The sequence below is a fragment of the Panthera onca genome, chromosome A2, assembly GCF_046562875.1.
Source record: "Panthera onca isolate mPanOnc1 chromosome A2, mPanOnc1 haplotype 2, whole genome shotgun sequence".
Lineage (NCBI taxonomy): Eukaryota > Metazoa > Chordata > Mammalia > Carnivora > Felidae > Panthera > Panthera onca.
In genome coordinates this window covers 69865451-69885922 of record NC_138340.1, presented here as the reverse complement: position 1 = coordinate 69885922, position 20472 = coordinate 69865451, and the positions used below count along the sequence as shown (strand labels likewise).

Here is a 20472-nt window from a genome sequence, read left to right as displayed (position 1 = left end):
ATTGTTACATCTTTCCTTGGACGATGGTAACTCGATTGCTCACATTCATTCAATCACCATCTACCGATCTAAGAAGGTAGCTTTAATCATGTCTCTATCCTTTATAAACCATTTGAATCAAAAGAGCAATTTCCCTTTGAATTTGATTTGCTGAATAATGAAGTCATTGGTATGGGAGATGTACACAGCAGTCTTTTAGGGTTTATTGGGAACAATTTGTTAATTACAATAACTGCCTTTGTCAGAAGTTATTTTAATTTTCATTATCACTTAAGAACAGATACAGGCCAAATGACTGGAGTCACCAAACACCGTGAAACTGGCACTAGACTAGAATCAGAGAGTTTGAGTTCCGTTTGCTTCTAGACCACAGCTACCTGTGGGGTCTTAGAAAAGTCATTCAACCACGCTGAGGCTCAGTTCCGGTTTAGGGGAGTGAATTGTTGGGCTGGATGGCTTCCAATCTCTCTTTTAAGTGTCATCCTCTATAATTTTAGAAATGGCCGTGGGAAAACTATGAAAATTCATATTATCTAGGAAGAGAACAAAGCAGAGACTGTATGTCAGTTCACCATTCTTGGTCATGGTTAATAGTGGCTCATGGCCATACACAACCCTCATACTCTGCTAAGGAAAGCAAGCTTTTCTGTAACAAGTATAAATTTGTGTTTAAAAAAAAAAGAAAATCTGGGGCGTCTAGGTGGCTCAGTCAGTTAAGCGCCCGACTCCTGATTTAAGCTTAGGTCGTGATCTCACAGTTCAGGAAATGGAACCCCACGTCAGGCTCTGCACTGACAGCACGGAGCTTATTAGGGATTCTCTCTCTCTCCCTCTCTCTCTCTGCCCTTCCCCTGATCACACTCTCTCTCAAAATAAATAAATAAACGTAAAAAGAGAGAGAGAGAGAGAGAATCTGTTGGGAGTGAGGTATAAACAAGAAACCATGTGGCTCAGGGCTTTGCTGGTTTTACATGCTGTCATTTAATCTTCATTCAATCCTGTCCTTTATTCTAATTTTTCCAAAGGAGAAACCTAGGTTTAGAGATAAGTTACTCAGCTGACAAAAGGCAGAAGCAATATTCAAGCCCATTTCTGCCTGACTCCATACACACTCATACACTGTGCAAGGTCCCATGTTGCCTCCTTGGCAAAGAAGTCTATATTTATGAATTTAAGGAAGTTAATTAATTTTTTAAAAAGTTGATTAATATCAATTTTCATCATAACATTTCTAGGGAGCACACTCATCAGAACAGCTAAAATGAAAAAGCCAGACAATACAAGCATTGGGGAAGATCCAGAGACACTGAAACTTTCAAGCATTTGCAGGTAGAATGTAGTTTGCTAAAACCACTTTGGAAAACCTTATGGCAGTATCGACTAAAGCTGAGCAAATTCATACCCTACCACCTGGCAATTCCACTCGTAGGTACCTCACTCACTGTGGCATACACAAGTGCACCGAGAAACACGTATGATGATTTCACAGTCCCATAATCGCAAAAGAAGAGAAACAACCCAAACATGGGAGAATGGACACTGTGGTATTCTTTTACAATGAACGGTACAGCTGAGAATGCCTGAAACAACTACACAGAACAACATGGACAGATTTGAACACATGATGTTGAGTGAAAGAAATCAGACACGTAAGGGTACATACTGGATGATTTTCCATATACACGAAGTTCAAGAATAGTTAAAGCTAGGGGTGACTGGGTGGCTCAGTATCTTGAGCGTCTGACTTTGGCTCAGGTCATGATCTTCTGGTCCGTGAGTTCGAGCCCTGCGTCGGGCTCTGTGCTGACAGCTCGGAGCCTGGAGCCTGCTTCAGATTCTGTGTCTCCCTCTTTCTCTGCCCCTCCCCTGCTCATGCTTTGTCTCTCTGTCTCTCTCTCTCAAAAATAAACATTTAAAAATTAAAAAAATATATATAATAAGCAAAGCTAATCCACAGATGTGGCATCAGAATAGTGATTACTATATCCCAGAAGGAGGCACAAAAGGCCTTATCTGGGTGCTGGTTCCAAAGGGAGTTTGGTTTGTGAAATTCGTTGAATGGTACACCTTTGGTCTGTGGACTTTTCTGATTTTATGTTATACTTGAATTGAAAATGTACTTGAAAAAAATTCTAGGAATGCTGCTTCCTCTGAGAAAAGCTATCTGGTGGGATGGAATCCCTCATCAGGAATTCAGGGTTTCAGAATGGGGTTGTATATGTGGCTGGCCTGGGACACGAACAGGGGAGCAGAGAAAGGCCAGAATGATGGGATCCAGCTCAGGGCCCCTCACTAAGTTACCCACAGAAAATGAGAAGCTTGGTACAACCAGACTCCTTCTGGAACGCTGCCATGGGTAGAGTTTTGAGCACACTATAGGCTCAGAAATCTCAATCACCTGCCCTCGAGCACCAACAGGCCTAAAGACCTGAACGCTCCCAGAACTTGGTATCAGGGGATCGACCATGCTTTTCGTATGGTAATCTTTCTTTTCCAGCATGATTAAGATATATGTTCAGGTGTCAAACAAGGTTTTAACAGTAACTATGAACCCACATGCCTGCCCCCTATTCCAAACTGAGTAAACTAATAAAAAAACAATAAACTTTCACTTAGGAATACTTCTGTTTCCAACTTGAGATGCTTATCCACATTACTTGGAAAGTGTGCATATGTGTGTGTGCGTGCACACCCATCTTCCTATACATCACCTGTTGTCCTTTAAAACGTAAAGTTATAACAATACACGATTGCCCTGGGGATTATAAAGGTTACTTGAAGTCATTCTCCTCTCCAGCTCTGCAATCAGGGGCCGACCAGTCCAGCCTCGCAGCAGACACAGGCATATTGTTGTGAGTGGACTCAGACGGCAGAAGGATGGGCACACAGGAAGTTCTCCACGTAATTGACAGGACCGATGTAAATAAATAACCAGGTCAGTATTTGTTCAAAGCTCCGTAGCAGCAGCCTGCTCTTCTGGAGAAAACTTGTGGGTGGAAGCAAAACCTGCAGCCTGTGTCCCTGCTGGTCCCTATGCCAGGTGCTGATCAATTCCCAACAGTCTCCACCTTCGAGAAGGCTTCCAGGAAACCCTGGAGATTGGAGGTCTGTGAGTCACTCTCCCATCCCGTGACTGATTATAGAATCAACTGATTTCTGGGGTGCCTGGGTGGCTCAGTCGGTTAAGCATCTGATTTCAGCTCAGGTCATGATCTCAGGGTTCATGAGTTTGAGCCCCGTGTGGGGCTCTGTGCTGACAGCTAGGAGCCTGGATGGAGCCTGCTTCAGATTCTGTCTCCATCGCTCTCTCCACCTCCCCCACTCATGTTCTTTCTTGCTCAAAAATAAATAAATGTTAAAAATTAAAAAAAAAAAGAATCTATTTCTAAAAGATAGAATATCTAAAATCTTAGGTAATGATAATATTTCTGGGTTTTTTTTAAGTTTATTTATTTATTTTGAGAGAGAAAGAGACAGTGCAAGTAGGGGAAGGGCAGAGAGAAAGGAAGAGAGAATCCCAAGCATGCTCCACGCTGTCAGCACACAGACCGATGTGGGGCTCAAACTCACGAACCTCGAAGTCACGACCTGAGCCAAAAGCAAGAATTGGTCACTTAACCGACTGAGCCACCCAGGCGCCCTGATAATACAACTTCTTAAATGTGATACAGGACAATGTATACTTGTCAAACAGAATTCATAAAAATAGCAACCACTGACTGAATATTTACTTTATGCTGGCAGTACGCATGATGTTTTCACAGTAATCCTAGCAGGTAAAATCCTTTTGTTGCCAACCTATCATGGGGTTAAAAAAGATCATGCCTTTAAAGTGTCTGACACACTTTTATTGTACTTTTGCCTAAGTAGAGTCTTGGTGATATTTTAACTTAAGGCATTTTTTTGAAATCATCTTTAACTTTTCACATGAACTTAAAGAACAATAAATAAAAGGCAGCAACGTTTCATTATTTCTACGCAGTCTCCTCTCAAAAGTGGACATTTATGGGGTGCCTGGGTGGCTCAGTCAGTTAAGCGTCTGACTACAGCTCAGGTCACGATCTCGCGGTCCGTGAGTTTGAGCCCCGCGTCGGGTTCTGGGCTGATGGCTCAGAGTCTGGAGGCTGCTTCCGATTCTGTGTCTCCCTCTCTCTCTGCCCCTCCCCCGTTCATGCTCTGTCTCTCTCTGTCTCAAAAATAAATAAACATTAAAAAAATTTAGAATTATAAAAAAGTGGACATTTACATAGGTTGTAACAATATATTTCATTTTTTTGGTAATGCCAGGAAAAAAAACCACATATATTAATACTTCCAGTCTATTGGACACATCTTTTAAAATTATTAAATGGCACAGAAAAATCTCAGTATTCTTGTTAATGAGTAAAAACCACATACATACAAATGTGTTAATAATGGTGTCTGGATAACAATATTTTGTGTGGTTATTATTTATTACATCATGCTTTTCTATATTTTTCTAATATTCCTGAATGGCCATGTCTTACTTTTTAAGTCAAGGAGAAGGTACGAAGTGCGGACAGAAAGGAAAGAAGGCATCAGTAGCATCTTTCTGGAGCAGAGTTTCCCGCCCTGGATCCACAGAGTCCCTGGAAGCTGTTAAAGCCGTCTGCCACCAGAGCAGAGACAAAGGACATCAGAATGTCAGGGTGGGGCTTGGGCAGTCTTTGTTCCAAGCTCCCTAGGTAGGCCCAGGGTCACTGCAGTAAAGCATGTCTTCTGCTTTCTAGAGGTTGGACAGGACTTGAACTTACATCAAAAAATTACAGAGTCCAAACAGCCCTGCTTCTTATCAAATCACCTTGGGGTCCTTGTCAAAACTAAATATTCAGGGATGTTTCTATAGAATTGAAGTTCTGTGAACTTACAGGGCAAGAATGTTGAATAAAAGTTGGATTTTATGGAGCCCTGGGGGCTCAGTGGTTAAGCATCTGACTCTTGATCTCAGCTCAGGTCATGATCTCACGGTTCGTGGGTTTGAGCACAGAGCTTGCTTGAGATTCTCATTCTTTCTCTCCGTCTCTCAAAAAAATAAATAAACTTAAAAAAAAAAAAGGTTGGATTTCTGAGCTAGGTTTTCGGGTCAAGAGTGAATCTAATTGAGGCTTTCAATGAATTTCCCCTTATTGATTACTTATTGGAGGAGGTCCATTGAAAAAATATTGGGAATGTGGGGAGAAGGTGATTTGCTTACCTACCTACAGGACAAAAACATAATGTTTATATACACCAAAGACTCTTCCCACTATTTTAGGGGTAACATGAAACTAAAATCACCATCCTGTAAACACATGGGGAAAGTGAGAGCTATCAAGGTGTTTTCAACTATCTATTTCACTTGGGGAAATAAATAAGGAAATGGCCTGGACACTAGTGATCTGACTGGGAAATATTTTTATGGGATAAACATGTTTCCTGACTGCTCACCATACACTAAGCACGCACATTATCTTCTTTAGTCGACCATGGGACCGAGATAGCAGTGTTATCAGCACTGTCTCATGATTAGTCAGCATGTGTATGCCATGAGTTGTTCTAATTCACTGAACTTTCTATTTAACTAGAAGCTGAGTAATGAAGCCTCTTTCCATCTTGACTTTTGAAAAACTTTCTGAAGTGTATGGGACGCGCTGTGTTTCCAGGGTCTGGTCATTTTCTCTCTTTTCACTCTCAAAAGTGCCCTGGTTTGGAGGGAAAAATAATATGGACACCCTGAGTCTGTATGGCATTTTATCTTCCTTTGATGACTATCTCAAGACCTCCATGATATAATCGATGCCTATCATAGAAGACCAAGGCTGGAGTCCAAGGACTCCGACTGGAAGGCTCTGGGGCAAAATGAAAAGTGACCAGGGAAGGAGTGAATAGTGAAGGTCAGGAGACAATTCCAGTGCCTGTGTGACCTTGGCCAGTTTCAAAAGCCCTGTGGGCTGCAGTTTCATAGCTTATACAAGGATCGTCAAAATATCATATTCCAAACAGTATCCATACTCATCGTTTCTTAGTTTTCAATTCTAATAGCAAGCCTGAGACACGTGTAGGAAAACCCCTCTCCTTTTCCTGTGAAACTACTGAGGCATAGACAGAGCGGCCCGGCTTTCTGACTCGGACCTGCTGTAGCCTTTCCTCCCTGCTTCCCCGTCTGCCGTGGAGCCTGCCAGGGGGCCCAACAGGTTCTGAGGCCATGTCTAGACGACGCTAAAGCCCTTGATTGAAAGTGACAACCTCCAGCTAATCATCTGTTTGTTTTGACCCCAAATTACGGGTTTGAGGATAGACCCCCTCCCACCAGCTGCCTCAGTCGTCTGGTTGTTGTGCTCTCACGGTTGGCCCGAGATTCTGTCCCCCGCCATGCAGGGCACTGACGTCTTGGCTGCACTCGGAGCACAGAAGTGCTGGGACGCGGGAAGGACACTGAGATGTGGCAGTCAAAACATCATGACTAAACCACCCTTAAAATAGTGTTGACACCAACATGGGCATCCACACGACATGGAAGGACGGATGGGCACTACTCTGTGAAGGTGTTTTCATATTGCGGCGGGGGTCAGCTATGGAGCACAGACTGAATTCTTGTTTCTACTGGGGGAGGGTTTTTCCAGCCTGAGAAGGAGTAGGTAAAAGGAAGCTTCTGTGCATCAGGTGGAATGGCCTGGTTGTCCCACTGCCTATGAATCTCGGTTACTGATCGGGGTGGGGGTGGGGGTGGCGGTTAGGTGAGGCTGGAGAGCCCAGGAGTTGGCGTCAGTCGCCTCGAGTCCCAGTTCTAGCTGGGTCAGGCATTAGCATGAGATCTTAAGCCCATCCCTCAGCCTCTCCCAGCTCCTGTATCCCCACCCTAACACCAACCCTGGGCTCTCAGGTTGAGCAAGATAATGTGAACAAAAGCATTTAGCACAATGCCTGGCACGGAGTAACATGTAATCAAGGGGCATACATTTCACCTCCTTCCTGTTTTTAAAACCGTTTCCTTTTATTGGCACCATCCCAAGCCCTCCTAAATGTAGTGTTTATACGGTATTTACCTGGTGGGCTGCTAACGCAAAAGCCCCGGGCTTTTCACACAGGGGTTCTCTAATAGAAAGGACTCCAAAATGCTTCTCTGGTGAACACTCATCCATTGTGATCTTATCTGAATTTAACTTATTCAACTGAACTCATTTACTCCTGAGGTAAAGCCAGCTCTCTTACACAAGTCCAGGAATTCCTTTCTATAGGATTTTATCCGATCTAGATGGCAACAATATTTTTAGTGATTCTTAGAGCACATTTTGGGCAAATTGAAACCTACAAATACATTCACTGCCGCACCGTATTCAGGAAGGCCGGCAGGTCCTGCTCGGAGGCTGATTCCACGGTCCCTGAAAGGCTCAGGAAACTGAAATCCAAGTCTAATTAAAAAAAAAAAGGTGTGAGGGTAAAAAAAAAAAAAAAAAAAAATCCGCAAGCAAGCAAGATGAAACCCGCCTAGTTGGGCAGCTGTTCCGAAACCGGTTACTGTGGATTGCAAATCATACCCCGGTTGATTGAGCCCCAAACCACAAAATGTCTAAAGAATGAAGCAAAACACTTGAGTTGGAGCACACTTTGCTGTACGATGGCAGTCCTCGGCGTTAGAGGCCCTGGCAGGACCAGCCCAGGAGGGCATGCACCACTTGATAGCCTAACCCAGCTGGCAGGATTTCTTGGGAAGAGTGCAGTCAGCTGTCTGCTAGCATTCAGCGATTCCAAATCCAATTTCTATGGTTTCTGAATCAGTTCCTGGGATATAAATGGAAGGGGGAAAGCAACAATGATGCTTCCAAGAATAAAAGCGGTGGAAGTCTGGAAACCCCCCAAAACTCCGCTCACTGGAAGGAAGCTTTTCTGAAGGCACTTGAATCCCCTTCATTTCTGCATAGTGTCAATGGAAAATGAAATCACTCCCTTCTTGGCTTTGAAACGCTTCTCCAGCCACTTCACACCTGGGCCCAAGATCTGCCAGGGGCCAGCTGGTCATTGTGCAGTTTGGTGGCCGATGGCCAGCAGAGAGAGGCAGGAGAAAGGAAAGCGGAGCTAAAATTGGTCCCAAATAAAGTCTGAAAAGCAGTATTTGAAATTCAACTTCCGGATAGGAACAGGAAGCAGCATGGAAACCCGGTAATTACAAGATAGAGAGTTGCCTGGGTCCTTCATTCTGTTCATGATGAAATAGTCTCTTATGAATTTCTTGGTTATAGATAGATGTTGGTTGAGTTATAAGTAATTTAGTAATCTTAAGACATTTAAGATGTAAAACAAAGGCCTGCAAATCATTGGTTGGTGCCAGTGGAAACCTTGGGCCGTGCCCAACCTCTGCCAGTCTTTCCTAGTGGCCGACGGCAGGGAAGGGCTGTACCATGCTGAAGGGTTGTCCCCAGAAGGTCAGGTGGGCGTGGCTGCATGGACCCAGACACACACTTTTGTTTTGTTATCTACCGGGATTAGTGATGATCAAGTCACAGAGGCATCTATCTCTATAGAGATCCTTTTTCTCTCACTTTGGCTACATTCCTATGAAAATTTAAAATTTCAGGGCCACCTGGGTGGCTCAGTCGGTTAAGCGTACAACTCTTGTTTTCGGATCAGGTCATGATCTCACAACTCGAGAGTTCAAGTCCCCGCATCGGGCTCTGTGCTGACAGCATGGAGAGTGCTTGGGATTCTCTCTCTTTCTCTGCCCCTCCCCCACTCTCTCTGTCTCTCTCTCCCTCAAAAATAAATAAACTTAAAAAAACACAAAACACTTCCCTCTCCTTTCTCTCTTTGAAATTTCTCACAACATTCATATGGATCCTCTCTACTCCCTTCTTCCCCAACAGAATCTTACAGCATTACACTTCTCAACAACATAGGTTTATATAATTATATCCCATATTTTTTTATCTTGTTAAGCCTCCCAATGTACTTTCACATTTGCTTATCTAGATAACCTTATTCAGTACAGAGTGGAAACCCATCAGAGGTCACACATAACAGATGCATAGCCAATCCCAGAGTAGGACCCCAGGGTTTCCACTTCCTTCTCAAGTTCACATGAGAACTATTCTGGTACTCATTCAAAAAAAAGAATGGTGTTATATGTCTGTTTTTATTTGTTGAAGTGCCAAGCAGACGTCTTTGCCATGCAAATAAACAAATGCCCACAATCCCAAGCTCAAAGAATTGATAGGGTATGTCCTTTGAGACAAAAGCTTACACCTAAGCCAAGGGGAAGTATGGCTTTAAAGTCTGAAAGGAATTAAGCCTCTCTGCAAAGGTAATATTCTCACTAACAATGACTCACATGGGAAAAGAGAGGAAGGCTTTGAATTACTGCTTCAGGACCTGTCTTATCTTGCTTTCTGCCTGGTCTCTGGCAGTGGGAGCGCTCAGATCAGGGAACAGCCTTGTGCAGGCCCCTGGTTGTTTTGAAGACAGCCACGAGGCCGCAACTTAAGGGCAAAATCAGCCTGAAGTTACCGTCGCCTGGGAACACATCCCAATGCCTGAAGATCTTTCGTTCCTGTGGATATTCCTCACAATTTTCCCCCACAAGAATGTCAGCATCCCAGTTTAACTACAGTAACACTTGATACTTGGGAAGAATAGGAGCCCTTGTCGATAACTTGTGTTTGGATGACATCAATGTATCTTATGTGGAAAGAGACTTTAAGCGACTTTGCAGATCCCGTGATTTAATCCTCCATGCATATTAACATATCCCCTTTGTAACTTCCAAGAATGCAGAACTGACTGTCCAACAAGGCAGCATAGCGTGCTCCTCACTGGAGCTTCTGCTGTGTGTCCTATGAAATGTCCCTGTCCTGCCTCCCTTCTCCTCACGCTCTATCATGTTACCCTATTTTTTTTCTTTTCTTTTTTTTTATTCAATGAGCATTGACCATTATGGGAAATTTCCTTTTTTTTTCTTTTTTATAAGTTTACTTCTTCATTTTGCATCTTCCCCACTGAAGTGTAAGCTCTCTGAGAACAGGCAGCTTGCCCGGCCTGTGTCCCGGCTGCCAAGGCCTATCGCACGCCGGGCACTGGGGACACTGGTGAGTTCAGATAATTCCAAGCCTAAGGGAGTTGCATATCAAGTCAAACTTTGGTATCATTCACTACTCATATTCTGCCACCTGAGGTCCTAACAGATTAAAGATGACCCTTGGACAACATTGGTTTGAACTGCACAGGTCCACTTAGATGCAGATTTTTTTTCCCCCAATAATTACAGTCCAGCACCATAAACATGTTTTCTCTTCCTTATGATTTTCTTGATAACATTTTCTTTTCTCTAACTTACTTTGTCGTTAGAGTACAGTATATAATACATGTAACATAAAATTATGTTACTTGCATTACTGCTCACATTATCAGTGAGGTCCACAGTAGGCTATGAGTAGTTACGTTTGGGGAGAATCAAAAGTTATACTTGGATTTTCAACTGTGTAGAGGGTCGGTCCCCCCACCCCCCCCAATCCCCACGATGTTCAAGGGTCAGCAGAGAATCATATTCTGCTTTTGAATGACAGTTCTTTGAAAATTTGAGGGTGGCTGTCATACCTGCAACTCTCTCCCCCTCTCTGCTTTCAAGATAAATACGCTTAGCCCTTGAGACTACTATACGCGAGTCCCAGGCTGGCTACTTTTCTTCAGTCTTACTGCACTTTCTTATTTTCTTCAAGGGTAGCGCTTAAAACTATCACACAACTTTTGAGGTTTTTTTTTGTTTTTTGTTTTTAATGTTTATTTTTGAGAGACAGAGCGTGAGCAGGGGAGGGGCAGAGAGGAGACAGAATCTGAAGCAGGCTCTAGGCTCTGAGCTGTCAGCACAGAGCCCGACGTGGGGCTCGAACTCACCAACCGTGAGATCGTGACTTGAGCCGAAGTCAGACGCTCAACTGACTGAGCCCCCCAGGCGCCCCTGTCACACACATTCTGACTGGAGATTTCAGTTCTAGCACTTGTCCAAAGGAGACTTGCTCCAGTACATAATAATGTATGAACAAGGATGCTCATTGTAACCTTTTATAGAAATAACCCAAATAGCAGGGGTGCCTGCGTGGCTCAGTCAGCTAAGCATCCGACTTCGGCTCAGGTCACGATCTCACGGTTAGTGAGCTGGAGCCCTACGTCAGGCTCTGTGCTGACAGCTTGGGGCCTGGAGCCTGTTTCAGATTCTGTGTCTCCCTCTCTCTTTGCCCCTCCCTCAACTCTCTCTCTCTCTGTCTCTCAAAAGTAAATAAACAATAAAAAAAAAAAAAAAAGAAATAACCCAAATATCTGACAACAGAGCACTTGATGAATTGGGGATCACCCACACAGTGCAATACACGGCAGCTAATAAAAGAACGAGATGGGTCTTGATGGATCAACACGGAAATCTTTTCAAGTTGTGGTATGAAGTTAAAGCAAAAAGGAACTTTTAGAACATGGTTATGAACATGAGTTGTAAGCTCTAAATAATGGTTTCAAACATAAATATGATTCTAGTTTTGTTAAAAATTCATTACATATATATGTATATATATTCATGCACACACACATGTGCTTATGAAAGGCAAAATTGGGGGGAAAGCTATAAACTTGTTATTCCTCAGTAGGGTGGGGATGTGTTTATGGGGATATTTTACCTCACGTTACGTATTTCTGTAATTTTTGAAGGTTTTTACAAATATATATATAAGTCTAACGTCACTTTGACTATCGGAGAAGCAAAATGTTATTCCAGAAGTGGTCTGGCTGGGAAACACAGATCAGGATTACTCTGTCCTTTGCTCTGAAGACGAGGCATCCTCCCGCTAACTCCTAAGAGGGTCTCAAGAGGACTGTTTAGGAATGCCATGAGTGTGCACTAGCTTTCAGGGTGGGGACGGGAGCAGCCACATGTGGCCTCCCATGAAGCCTGCAGTCAACCCCACTGCTGGGCTGTCCCCGTCACCTGGCCCACACTTTGCCAAGGAGCCTACACATGGCCATGTCCCATCACTCATGGCTTTTTCTAGGCTCCTACATAAAACACAGAGCTAGCTCTGGGTCAGAGAATTCTACATTTGGGATGAGTCATGGTACACAGCAAAGAATCACCTTTCAGAAGTTCTGCCAACTTAAAAAGAATAGAACTTTTGTTGCAATTTCATCTTTCAAGGATAACTGAAGGGGAACCACGTATCTTTGTAAGAGATCCAGTGGGATCCAGTAAAAAGATGATTCATTTACACAGCAGTGAAATTGTTTACGACCTGTTCCTTATTTATTGGCATTTTTACGCATAATGTAAGATAGTATAACTATTTATATGGATTTTAAACATTTTTCTTAGTTTGCAGATCACTTATCTTACAAGTAGGCCTGTCTCGTCAGTAGATTGTTTCAGGTAACAGGCAGGGAGGGACAGACTGGACAGGCAAACTGTAGATCACAGATAGACACTTGTGCAAAAATCATCTTCCGATTTCCTATGCAAACATTGCTCTGTCTCCCAATCTGTGACCTCAGGAATTTGGAAGTCAAATGTAGCCCGGAACCTTGCACTTCACAATATGCTTTGTCCGCAGGACACTGCAAGGACAATACAAGAGCCAGGCAGTCAGGAGCCCCGTACTCATTCCTCACTCTCTATGGCGTCTCCTCCTCACATATTTCCTTTGCTTGTGTTAAACTGCCAATATTTCATGTGAAATCATTAAACACCTGAAATAATAGAGGCTTTATAGCACTTAACTCCATAGGAGTTATGGAGTTTTCTTTACTGAGAGAATAAAACTCTTCTAGTGATCATTTGCTTATCCCGTGGCTTGTCAGTGGAAATGGAAAAAAAATAAATACCTAGCATCAGAAAGAAAAAAATGGAGAGGAAGAGGATGCACGGACAGGGAAGGAAACAACTGTTATAACATTAACTATTTTGTGTAAACGATGAGAATGTTTGAGTTTTTCTTATTAAAATTTTTTTAATGTTTATTTATTTAAAAAAAAATTTAACGTTTATTTATTTTCTTGAGACAGAGAGAGACAGAGCATGAACGGGGGAGGGTCAGAGAGAGAGGGAGACACAGAATCTGAAACAGGCTCTAGGCTCTGAGCTGTCGGCACAGAGCCCGGTGCAGGGCTTGAACTCACAGACCGTGAGATCATGACCTGAGCTGAATGAAATTGGACGCTCAACCGACTGAGCCACCCAGACGCCCCAATGTGTTTATTTATTTTTAAGAGACAGACAGAGAGAGAGAGAGAGAGAGAGAGAGAGAGAGCAGGAGATGAGCAGAGAGAGAGGGAGACACAGAATCCAAAGCAGGCTCCAGGCTCTGTCTGAGCTGTCAGTACAGAGCCCAACGTGGGGCTCGAACTTACATACCGCGAGATCATGACTTGAGCCGAAGTTGGACACTTAACTGACTGAGCCACCCAGGTGCCCCAAGAATGTCTGAGTTTTAATAAACCAGATGCTTCTTAATTATGCCTCTTAATAGATTTTTTTCTGACAAGACAGACTGACTTTTCCTGTATTATAATTTTCTTGGAAAGGTACAAAGTTGGAAGCATTATACATAAGCTTCTATTTACAGATATATATTTAATGCATTTATCATGAAAACGAGTTCAGGAATATTTGAGTTACAACAACTGAAGACAATTTGTGGTTAATAGGGTGATGTCTTGACTCCTCGGTTTTTAACATCTCCAAATACCATTAAAAAAACCCTGATTTTAAACTATACATTGTAAAATGTAGGTTTGGGGGGGGAAACTACTGCATTAAGGATACGTGTTGATAGGGTGCAACAAAATTCCAAAGTTGGGGGGACAATGTCTTAGAATTAAAGTCCAAAAAGTCATTTTGTATGAATCAGGTCTAGACTTCCACATGAAACAGTTTGAAAGCTTTTACTTTAAGTCTGACATTGGGGCGCCTGGGTGGCTCAGTCTGTTGAGCGTCCTACTTCGGCTCAGGTCATGATCTCATGGTTTGTGGGCTGGAGCCCTGCATCGGGCTCTGTGCCGACAGCTCAGAGCCTGGGGCCTGTTTCGGATTCTGTGTCTCCCTCTCTCTCTCTCTGCCCCAACCCTTGGCTCATGCTCTGTCTCTGTCTCAAAAATAAACAAACATTAAGGGTGACATCAAAGGTACATTCTCTCAGACCTGTGGACTGTGCAGCACACACAGCATTCCAGACACAGGGGCTGATGTGTGAAGGGAAATGACTGAGTGTTGACGAACAACCACTGGACGATTTGGTGCCCAGAGAAACGACATCAATGTCATGTTAGGAGCAGGGCAAAATCATTATGAAATACAGATCAACTGCTACAAGTACAAAAGGAAAGGACGGGTATGGCCCACTGGAGAGCCTTCCTGACACTGTCCATCGATTCTGACCCAGAATGAATTCGTGATCTGGGGTGAGAGGTACATAGCTTTCACTCCTGAGCCAAGAGAGGGCACGAGCCAACGGTGAGACACTTGGGCTCGAATTATTCCCCATGGTGTTTGGGAGGGGAAGACTAAGCATTTACGTTTTTCTTTAATATCCAGCTATGTGTTATCAGGATTACCTAGGCTTTGAGTTCTGCATCCTGACACAAGGTTTCCATCTGCTCTTTACAATGGCCGTGGTGGTGGCTTCCTACTGAAGTGGTCCAGCCTCGTGTAAGGGCCATACCACCCTGAACGCACCCGATCTTGTCTGAAGTGGTCCAGCCTGCCGGTCTTTATTACTTACTCTCATCATCCTACTTCTGTCAAAGGGAAGAATAAAGATATCTAGTATTAAAAAACCTATTCATTAAATAGAACATTTATTTTAAACAACGTCCCATCTATCAAATAGATCTATCTCACAAAACAGCTAAATTAAAATAGTTTATACATTTGGAATAATGCTGACTATAAAAGAACTTTAGCATACAATCAGGATTCTTTCGCTCTTTTTATTCACAGGCTCTGGTTAGAATAAGTTCTGTGATTCGCCCTGGATACGGATAAATCCCGTAGAGGTAGACTGAGGTGGGCTAGGTTTGCACCAGAGCTCCCTACATGCCCCTTAAGGTGCGCTCATGGTTCATGCATTTCTGTGCATCATTTATGCAGGCCTTATTTTCACGATGAAAAGGAATGTCTACACGTAGGGCATGAAACTGCTAGATACAGGTTCTTTTTTTTTTTTTTTTCTGCAAGCCTTCCTGAGGAATAATCGAAAAATCTAAATTGTATGTTTTTAAAGTGCACAACGTCATGCTTTGATATCCGTATACACTGTGGAATGATCACCAAGATCAAGACAATGAACACATCCATCACCTCACATAGTTAATTCTTTTGTGTGTGTGTGTTTGTGTGTGTGTGGCTGCGGGGCGGGGGGGGGGGGGGGTTGAGAACACAAGATCTATTCTCAGCAAATTTTTTTTTCCTTTTTTTGTTAATTTTAGACAGAGAGAGAGAGAGAACAGGGGGTGGGGAGAGGGGAAGAGAGAGAGAAAGAGAGACATAGAGAGAGAGAGAGAGCAGGTTCCACGCTCAACTCAGAGCCCGATGCAGGGCTCGATCCCATGATCTTGGGATCATTACTGAGCAAAAATCAAGAGTCGGACGCTCAACCTACTGAGTCACCCAGGTGCCCCAAATTTCAAATCCACAACACCTTATTATTAACTATAGACACCGTGCTGTACATTAGATCCTCAGAACTCATGCGTCTTAAAACTGGACCTACAACTCCCCGTTTCCCCTCCCCCCCCAGACCCAACTTCTGTCTGATCACAGAAGATACCGCTAACCCTGTGTTTTATAAGGTTATAAGGTAAATCCCTCTCTTCTAGCAATAGAAAACCATTTTTAAAACTTAGGAGGACTTACAAAACCACTTGGAACGAGATTAAAAAAAAGTAAGAGCAAATGAACTGGTTTCATCTCAAGTACTTGAAGCAATTAAGGCACAGCCTTTCTGCTGTTTCCCACATGCACAGTCTCTATTCTTCTCAGCCATAAACCACACCAAAAAAGTACATGGAATTATTCTGAAGAAGCTACATTACAATTGAATATATTACTCCTGCCTAAGTATTTGACACCAGGGCAGATAGCTGAAAATAAGCAACAAAGACAAACAGACAACAACCATAATCCCACACCATAATAGTTTAAAACACAGATTATACTCCAAATCCTAAAATTAAAAGCAAATATCCACTATGCAATTAATGTGTAAGGGGGACTCTGTGGTATAAGTTGACCATGTTGACCGAAAAAGGTTGTTATTAATTCTTAATAATATTTCTCTCACCGAAAAGATGGCTAACCCAAATCCACTCCCCCCAAACCTTTTCTTCATTTAACTTTCTGAGAGCAGCTGATCTGCGTTAGATCAAATGATGCCAAAGTATAAACAGGAAGTGATTCTAAATCACTTTCCCTGCCAGGCTGCCCACTTCCTGCTTCATGGGAAAGCAACAGAAAACAAGAAAAATACATTTGAATGAAAGGAGCCAGTGCTTCCCCCAAGTTACTGACCTGAACCCTTCCTTACTATGGGGTGTGAGGAGCTAGGAGAAGTGGGAAGGTGGGCTAATCACCCAGCACAGCGAGGCCAGGCACAGGTGGCCGTGTGATTTGGCGTTTCTGGCCTCTTTCTACTGAGGATAGTACTGAGCACAGCTTTGGAATCCTTAAGATGACACCCTAAAGGGAGTGTCATCTTTTATCTTAATTTATAGATGATAAATGAAGCTCAGGAAAATGACTTTGCCAAGGTCACACAGCCTATAGAGAACTCAGGGAGGCTTTAAACCCCGCCTGTCTCACCATCCGCTGGGACTTCAACTCTCCATCTATCTAGATGGAGCCCATGGGGGCTCTGGAACTAACATCCTAGGGCTTCAACCCAGCCTGGCAAGTTGTTGGCTGCGTGACTTTCAGAAATTTACTTGGTTTCTATGCCTCAGTTTCCTCATGTTGAACTGCTTAAAATGCTTCTTGCCACCCAGGGTTGTTACTGAGAATCTAAAGCCCACAGGACAGTGCCCACCACACAGTAAGCGTTCAATAAATATTTCCTATTATTAGTAGCAACAGATGTGCTTATATACTCAGCGAGTGTGGGTACTTCCAGGTGCATTATATTTCCTCTAAGCTGGGTTCAGATTTAGTCATGGATTTACACTGCTGTTTTTTATTTTTTTTAATGTTGATTTATTTTTGAGAAAGAGAGAGAGAGAGAGAGACAGACTGTGAGTGGGGAAGGAACAGGGAGGAGACACAGAATCTGAAGCAGGCTCCAGGCTCCGAGCTGTCAGCACAGAACCTGACCCAGGGCTCGAACTCACAAAACCATGAGATCATGACCTGAGCCGAAGTCGGACGCTCAACCTACTGAGCCACCCAGCCGCCCCTACGTGGCTGTTTTTTTTTTTTTTTTTTTTAATTTTTTTTTTCAACGTTTTTTATTTATTTTTGGGACAGAGAGAGACAGAGCATGAACGGGGGAGGGGCAGAGAGAGAGGGAGACACAGAATCGGAAACAGGCTCCAGGCTCCGAGCCATCAGCCCAGAGCCGGACGCGGGGCTCGAACTCACGGACCGCGAGGTCGTGACCTGGCTGAAGTCGGACGCTTAACCGACTGCGCCACCCAGGCGCCCCTACGTGGCTGTTTTTTAATATGAGCACGGGCACGTCTACAGTCTGGCATGGAACAATGAAAATGTAATTCAAATAATGAATTTTTAGAAACCACATCATTCAAGAAAAAAGAATTCTCGTGAATTAAAAGATGTGACCTTCCCCTACAGCACTGTTCATTCTTGCAAACAGAAATGACAAGACCTGTGTGAATATTCCCAAATCCTGTTTAGGTTCAATGATATGCAAAGATATAAAAAAGGAACAGGCAGTTTCCAGAATATTGAGGGTTTTTCTATAGAGTATTATTGTATAGACTCTCATATTCAGAAGAACATAGTCTGATGTCTAAATTTCCTTGGTCATGTTCCTTGTTCAGGTGTGGACACCACCACAACCACCACCTCGTTTCTTCCCAAAGAGCTCTATCTGCACGGCTCTGTCTATTCAAACTTCCGTCGTTAGATTAAGCTTCAAATGAAATATGTCAGCCTTCGACTCATTCTCTTGATGCGACGCTACACATTCATGAAGGTTTGATTAATTCTGTAAGGGGATCTTTTACATTTACATGGCATTAGACAGTGTTAGAGGGGGAAAAAAGGTAGAGATATTTTAAGACATGTTACAATTATGAACTTCTTCAATGAGGCCATCTAGTTAGCTAAACCATAATATTAATCCGTAAATTCGTTTTTTAAAGATTGACGCCAAAATAAAACATCCCTTCCCATACATGAAACACATGATTCGGATAATGCTCAGAGAGGACACTTTTTAAGGACTTGTCCGGACTTGGCAATGATTACCAACTTAATAAAACGTTCCGCCTCTCCTATAGAACGGTTCAAAAGGAATCAAAGTCTCGGGAATTTCTTTGGGATTCGTAGTTAGCAATTCAGTCTTTGAAGATACCGGATGTGGAGAGAATCCCTTAGTGAGAAGTATCTGTCTGCCTTGTTTGTCCAGGAATGTGTTGCATGTCTACCAACAGAGGAGGCCTCAAAGAAGTGCGAGATTTGAGTTTTGAAGCAGCTCGCCACCTCCACGAACCAATACTGAGACCAAACCTGAGAACATCAATGCAAAAGAGCCTTTGTGGCCCACTTGGGAATTCTTTTCCTTACATTTTTCTCCACCTTCCCAAACGTCCCAGTTTCTTCAAAGGAAAGAGAAAACCACGGGGAGGTATTTAAAATCCAGAGCCAAATCACATGGCCTTTTACTACACCATCTGAAATTTCCCTCTCAAATATAAGGACTTCAAAATCTGCAGGGACTGATTTTCCATCCTCCACGCGAAGTATGCGATTTTAGCTAAGTACGTCAACTGACAGCTACGTAATGTGTCTTATATTTTCATCAAGGCTATTCTTACTATAAAAAATTAGTTTAAGGGTCACAACAAAATTGAGGGGAAGGTACAGGGAGATCGTTCCCATTTACCTCCAGCCCTACACATGCAGAGCCTCTCCCATTATCAACATCCCTGCCAGAGTAGTGTATTTGTTACAACTGATGAACCTACAGCAATACGGACTTCTCACCCAAAGTCCATAGTTTACATGAGGCTCCTCTCTGAGTGTTATACATTCTATGGGTTTGGGAAAATGTACGATGACAAACACCCACCATTGTGGTATCATACTGAGTAGTTTCCCTGCCCTAAAAATCCTCTGTGCCCTGCCTATTCATCCCTTGATGCAACCTTTGGCAACCACTGATCTTTTTACTGACTCCATTTTTGCTTTTCCAGAATGTCATCCAGTTGGAATCATACAGTATGTAGCCTTTTCATATTGCCTTCTTTCACTTACTAAGATGCATTTAAGGTTTTTCCATGCCCTTTCATGGCTTGAGAGTTCATTTTAATGCTGAATTGTATTCCATTGTCTGGATATACCAGTTTATTTAAACATTCACCTACTCAAGCACATCTTGGTGTCTCCAAAGGTTTGCAATTATGAATAAAGCTGTTATAAACATCTTTATGCAGGTTTTTGTATAGACATAAATTTTCAACTCCTTTGGGTAGAGACTAATGAACATGAAGAAAATTCTTGAATAATTTTTTAAATCTTAATTCAAGACATATAAATGAAATGGGAACCTGATGGGAAGAACATGGGTCAAAATAGCTGAACCACCATTGTTCAACCTTAGGGAATGTTTCGAAAGATTGAAAACTGTTGACAGGCAAATGCTCTCATTTTCAAGAAGGGAAGGAAGACGAGGATAAACACCTACCTCAGGAAAAATATAGCTATTAAAATCTGGTGTATGTGCCTTTAAAGACAAAGGATTGGTGGCGGTACATGGAGGGAGTCCAGTAACACAGATCATATGTGGTTAACTTGTTTCACCTTGGGGGCAGCACCACAAAGTTGACAGACCTCAGGCAGTAGCTGAGGTCAGCAAGCTACACAGATAATGATGTATTTGGCAAGTCTGCCTCAAAGCAAAGATGTGCTGGCTGATAGGATTTCACAGATTCCTGTAGTGTCAACAAAGCCCATTGATGGTGGATTGATTTCTAAACAGATGAGGGGTACTACAGTTAATAACGGAAAATTGAGCCTCGTTCAACATTTTCAATCCGATGCAGTACATAAAGCCCTAGGAAGCACAATGAAGCAACGTCAAGCAGAACTCTGTATGCCAGGCGGCAAAACTGGGTCTGAGGTGACCCCAAGGAGCTGGAATTTAGAGGTGTTGACAACAGTAGTAATTTTTAAAAAGGATTTTTAAGTTTCAAAATTTCCGTAGGCCCCGAGCCTCGATTAGACCCGGGTAGAGTGCAGCGGATGGCGGAGGGCAGCAGTGGTAAAGGTAA

At 43.0% G+C, this 20472-nt stretch overlaps 1 protein-coding gene across 2 annotated transcripts in view; it reads right to left on the bottom strand.

Moving 5' to 3' along the window:
- The window catches only part of EGFR (epidermal growth factor receptor), a 210112-nt gene that overhangs the window by 94339 nt on the left and 95301 nt on the right, over nucleotides 1-20472 (bottom strand). The window lies entirely within an intron of this gene.